This window comes from Abrus precatorius, unplaced genomic scaffold (assembly GCF_003935025.1).
Source record: "Abrus precatorius isolate BTA unplaced genomic scaffold, Abrus_2018 Scaffold5, whole genome shotgun sequence".
In the NCBI taxonomy this organism is placed as follows: domain Eukaryota; kingdom Viridiplantae; phylum Streptophyta; class Magnoliopsida; order Fabales; family Fabaceae; genus Abrus; species Abrus precatorius.
In genome coordinates this window covers 20443921-20450203 of record NW_020874395.1, presented here as the reverse complement: position 1 = coordinate 20450203, position 6283 = coordinate 20443921, and the positions used below count along the sequence as shown (strand labels likewise).

The 6283-nt window shown below is 36.1% G+C and overlaps 1 non-coding gene across 1 annotated transcript; it reads right to left on the bottom strand.

The window, feature by feature from the left end:
• Positions 1 to 696: 696 nt before the first annotated feature.
• LOC113868290 lies at positions 697 to 803 on the bottom strand. Its single transcript, XR_003505311.1, has one exon. It is a non-coding gene; the product is annotated as a small nucleolar RNA R71 (small nucleolar RNA).
• Positions 804 to 6283: the final 5480 nt, after the last annotated feature.

The window sequence follows — 6283 nt, the reverse complement described above, 5'->3', positions numbered from 1 at the left end:
TCTGCATGATTGTACAATTCTACATAATTCTGCAGTTGCTAGACTAGACTATGATATGATTTTGCTGATATTTTTTTGCATAAGCTTTGTTAGTGTATATCTTACTATTGAATTTTAATTTAACTTTATTAATCTTTGGTTTGTATATGCGAGGGAAAAACAAAAATAAAGCCACGTTGGTATTTGATCCAGACATGGACCAAACTCTAAGGAGGTTGAGAAGTGAAGCAAGAATTAAACAGATTCAAAGAGAGGAACACGAAAGTTCTACATCTCCACCTCAACCCAGTCAAATTCCAAGACAAATAAAGATGGTAGAGCCACACAGACTGAGAACATTAGGGGACTATGCAGTTTCTAATTTACAAGGGTTCAGCTCTTCTATTCTGAGACCTACAATCCAAGCTAACCATTTTGAGATAAAACCTGTACCCTTGAATTTGGTACAACAGGACCAATTTGCAAGAAACCATTCATATGATCCAAATCTGCACATCTATAATTTCTTGCAACTTTGTGACACAATTAGAATTAATGGGGTGAGTGAGGATGCAATTAGACTCAGATTATTCCTATTTTCATTGAGAGATAAAGCCAAGTGCTAGCTTCAAGCTCAGCCACAAGGTAGCATATCAACATGGGCTTATTTGGTGAACATGTTCCTAATCAAGTATTTTTCCCCCTTCTAAAGCTGCAAAAATCAGAGGGGAAATCACATCATTTGTTCAGCAAGATGGAGAACCATTGTATGAGGCATGGGAAAGATACAAGGAGTTATTGAGAAAGTGTCCTCATCACTGCATACCTGAATGGATGCAACTTGAAACATTCTATAATGGAATGACTGCAGCAACTAAAACCATGATAGATGCAGCAGCTGGATGGTCATTGAGTTCAAAAACCTTGAAAGAAGCACAACAAATTATAGAGATGATGGCTTCTTCAATGTATCAAAATGTGAATGAAAGACAAGCTTCAAGGAAAGGAGGCTATGATGTAAAATCTATAGAAGCATTATTTGCTCAAAATCAACTGCAAAACCAACAATTTTCTGAACAGCTTGCTGTATTGACTCAACAAATAAGTAACATGCAGACTCGTGGTATTCAAAATTCACATTTGAGTTGTGATTTCTGTGGGGTAACCATATGAATGGAGCTTGTGATCCCACAGTTGGAGAACAAACTAATCAAGTCAACTATATGGGCAATTATCAAAGGCCACAACAACCATATCCACCTGGTTTCCAGCTTAATAATAATAGAGGACAACAATTTTCAAAGTGGAATATACAGAATTCTAATGCAAGAGGGAATGCAGGTTCTGCACCTTTCCCAAGTGCAGCTCTTCAAGTTCAGCAACAATATTTTCAAGGGAATTCTTCTGCACAATACCAGAAAAATCAAGGGTACTCAAATTCAAGACCCTTGAGTGAGAAAGTGAATGGAATAGAAGAAACACTCCTGCAGTTTATGAAGGTGACAGAAACAAATTTTAAAAATCAAGAAAGTTCTATAAAGAAGTTAAAAACTCAAATAGGGCAGTTGGCTCAGCAACTTGCCAATAGAGATAAAGGAAGGTTCCTTAGTAGCACAATAGTGAATCTAAGGGAGCAATGCCAAGCCATAACCACTAGAAGTGGAGCAGTGGTTTCCAGCCCAAGAAAGAAAAATAAAGTCACCAATTCGAATGAGAAAAGTGAGCTGAAACAAGAAGATTTTGAAAGTGAGAAATACACTATGCTGAAGAGGGGAGAAGAAGAAGAAAACTGCAGTAACAAGCAGGAAAAGAGGGGCAAGAAGCAGAGATTTGAGTAGGCCTACAAACCTATTAATGAAGAGCAATTCAAGAGGCTACCATTTCCAAAGAGAGTACAGGATCCTAGACAAGAAAAGAGTTTGAAAGGTTCATTGATGTGTTCAAGAAGCTCCAAATTAATATACCATTTGCAGAGGCATTAGAACAAATGCCCTCTTATGCAAAATTTATGAAAGAGCTCTTGTCTAAAAAGAGGAAGCTGGATATGGAAAAATTGGTACCACTCACTGAGGAGTCCAATGCTATTTTACAGCAAAAACTGCCTCAAAAATTAAAGGATCCAGGGTCATTCAGCATACATTTTTAATGTATTTGAGGCCATCAAACATTCAAGTGATGATATGAGTTGCATGAAGATTGATGTAATAAATGCTATGATACCACATTCCTTGGAGAAAAATGATGAAAGTGCAGTCTTGGAAAGCACAATAGCTGCAGCAAAATGTAGTATTCATGAAGAGCAAGATGAGGAAGTGAAAGACTGCATTCTGCAATTAGATTCCCTTCCCTGTATGACAAGGAAATAAACCAACTCAAGGAAGAACTACATCAAGAAGAAGAGAAGAAAGATGAGCCAAAGGTGGAGCTCAAGCAATTACCCTCTTATTTGAGTTATGCGTTTCTTGAAGAGGGCCATAACAAACCTGTAATAATAAACAACAATTTGAGGAAAGACCAAGAAGAAAAGCTCTTGAGAGTGTTAAGAGAGCACAAATCTGCACTAGGATGGCAGATTTCAGATCTGAAAGGTATAGATCCCTCTTTCTGCATGCATAAAATTTTACTTGAGGAGAATTGCAAGCCTGTTGTCCAACGTCAAAGAAGACTTAATCCAACTATGACAAGAGGTGATGAAACTACTAGATGCAGGATTCATTTATCCTATTTTGGATAGTTCATGGGTCAGTCCGGTTCATGTGGTGCCTAAGAAAGGAGGTATAACTGTTGTTCTAAATGAAAGAAACGAACTAATACCTACTAGGACAGTAACCGGATGGTGAATATGCATAGATTATAAGAAGTTGACTGATGCATCAACGAAAGATCATTTTCCTCTTCCATTTGCTGACCAAATGCTGGAGAGATTGGCTGGGTTTGACTACTATTATTTTCTAGATGGATATTTTGGTTACAACCAGATTGCAGTTGATCCAAGAGACCAAGAAAAGACAACATTCACTTGTCCTTTTGGATTTTTTGCATACAGAAGGATGCCATTTGGGCTGTGCAATGCTCCAACTACATTCCAAAGGTGTATGTTGTCCATTTTTTCTGATATGATTGAAAGAATTATAGAGGTTTTTATGGATGACTTTTCTGTATTTGGTAATTCTTTTGATCAGTGTCTAGCTAATCTATCTCTTGTTTTGCAGCGTTATCAAGACTCAAACCTTGTGCTTAATTGGGAAAAGTGCCATTTTATGGTAAAGGAAGGGATAGTCTTAAGACATAAGATTTCAGCAAGGGGAATGAAAGTGGATCATGCAAAAGTAAAAGTAATTGAGAAGCTGCCTCCACCTGTAAATGTTAGAGGAATAAGAAGCTTTTTGGGACATGTTGGATTCTATTGCAGGTTCATTAAAGACTTTTCTCAAATTGCAAAGCCATTAAGTGAGTTATTGGGTAAGGATACAGAATTTGTTTTTGATGATAAGTGCTTAGTAGCTTTTAATACTTTGAAAGAGAAATTAATTTCTACACCTGCACTTGTTAAACTAGATTGGGAATTACCTTTGGGGTTGATGTGTGATGCTAGTGATGTAGCTATAGGAGCAGTCTTAGGCCAAAGAAAAGACAAGAAACTGCATGTTATTTATTATGCTAGTAGAGTTCTTAACACTGCACAAATTAATTACAATACTACTGAAAAAGAACTCTTAGCTATAGTTTTTGCATTTGACAAATTTTGGTCTTATTTGATAAGGTCCAAGGTTATAGTTTACATTGACCATACTGCTCTTAAGTATCTGATGAATCCATATTTTGACTGATATTTTAGCATAATTCTAACACAAATGATAAGAAAAATATATAAAGAAAGCAGAAAAACTTAGAAAAAGAGAAGGAATTGAATTTTGTTTACATATGTAGTTATTTTAGCAATTGTGAAATTTTTGCTTAGGAATTAAGTTTTTAATCTTGTCAGTGAAAGTGATCACTTCAGAGCTCTTGTGATGACAAGGAAGAGGAAAGAAGCAAGTCTGGACTCCAAAAATTCAAGAATAAGAAATTGCAGACTGGGCGTGATCACTATTGTCAGTGAAAGTGATCACTTCAGAGCTCAAAGAAGAAGTGAAGCCTGGGCGTTACCACTTTTATCATTAAAAGTGATAGTTCCAGAGAGTCTTCAACTTGGCGAGCTGCGCGTAGTCACTTTTATCAGAAAAAGTGATAACGCGCAACTACCTTGGCTCTGCGTTGTCACTTTTATCATCGAGAGTGATAGTTCCAGAGAGCTCTCAATATCAGAAAAATGCGCGTGGCCACTATTTCTGGGAAAAGTGTTAACGCGCAACCAAAAACTCTCTGCGTAACTACTATTTCTCATAAAAGTGATAACGTGAAAATCTGGGAAATTTTATAAATACCAGAAGCGATCCGAAAAAAGGGGATTCTGTTCATTTTCAATTTTTTTAGTTAGTTTCTGGTTAGAGGAAGTGAGAGAGAGGAGTGGGGATTCAGATCTTGGAGCTTCACGAAGAGGAATTGGAGTGGAGCAAGCTTTCATGGCGTTTCTGAGTTTCTTCTTCTCTTCTTCTCTTTCTTTTTCTTCTTCTAATGCCATGGCTGTGTAATTCGTTCATAGTTAGGGATTGTAGATCTGAAATGAACATGTTGAATTGATTTGGATCTGGATTTCAAGCTTTGGAATAGATTGAGTGATTGATTCTGAACTTCACGTGTGAATTGAATGGAAATTTGATTAACTAAATTCAGAGGAACCTTTGTCAATGGAAATTGAATTTGTTCTTCAGATCTGAACCAATCACCGAGATTTTAGTTTTCTTAGGGATAAGGAACTTTGATCTTGCAATCTTTTGGTTTCTTACACTTAAAGCAACATTGAATTGAATTAGATCTAAGGAATTAGAATGGTTTAATTGAATGTTAGGTTCACTGAGTTAAGGAATTAACCTCTGAATAGTATAAAGTGAAACTGATTGTCATTCTTTCCGATTGCTTGTTAATTCAGAACTTTATTGATTAAACATTGGAGTTTTGGTGAAGCAATTCCCTAGCTATGGTTTCTCCCTCTGTTATCACATAACTGTGTGTTCATTGTCTTGTTTTCTGCAAGTTCATTTCACTTTTAATTGCTCCAATTTGTTGTTATTAGATGTTACCACTCTCCTTACAATTTCAAAAAAGCTTAAATGGTTATAATTCTGTGAAGTGATACTTGAATCTAAATTCCCTGTGGAGACGATATTTGGATCTTAAATTTACTCATCACTTGCTGCAATCCTAGTGCACTTGCTAGTGTAGATTGCTAACAACAAGTTTTTGGCGCCGTTGCCGGGGAATTTTGCATTTCAATATCATTAGTAGTAGAAAAGTAACTAGATTGAGCATTTAATTTGTTGCTTTGCTTTCAAATTACTTTTTGCATAATTTTACTGCACCTTGTGTAATATACTGCATAATATTTCTGTCTGCTGCATAGAATTTTTACATCTTTGTTATCTGCATAATTTCAGTTTTCATTGCTCTTTATAGTTGTAATTGTCATTATGCATATTTGTACATGATTTTACAATTCTGCAACTGCTAGATTTAAGTTTCTATATGCTTTTACTGATAGATTTTGCATGAATTCTGTTGTACATTTCTGAATATCAATTGTGGTCTAATTTTGCTTCAAACTGATTTGTATATGCGTGGTAAAAACAAGAATAAATCAATTCTGGTCTTTGATCCTGACATAGACATAACTTTGAGAAGATTGAGAAAAGAGTCTAGAGCAGAAAAAGCCATAGGGAGTGATAGTGAGTTAGAAGCTGTCCATTCTCCAGAATCTCAGAGTAATTCTAGAGTGAAAAGAACATCTACACCCTTGAGACAACCAAATCCAGCAATAGAAATGGCAGAACAGAACAGATTTAGAACATTAGGGGACTATGCTATTCCTAACATGCAAGGTTTTAACTCTTCTATAATTAGGCCAACTATTCAAGCCAACCATTTTGAGATTAAACCTGCCTTACAACATTTAGTCCAACTGGATCAGTTTGCTGGAGGAAATTCTGATGATCCTAACCTGTATATTTCAAATTTTCTGCAGCTATGTGACACCATAAGAATGAATGGAGTTAGTGAAAAAGCTATCAGATTAAGACTATTTCCTTTTTCCTTGAGAGATAGAGCAAAATGTTGGTTACAAGCTCAACCACAAGGAAGCATCACAACCTGGACAGAACTTGTGAATAAGTTTTTAACTAAGTACTTCCCTCCATCCAAAGCTGCT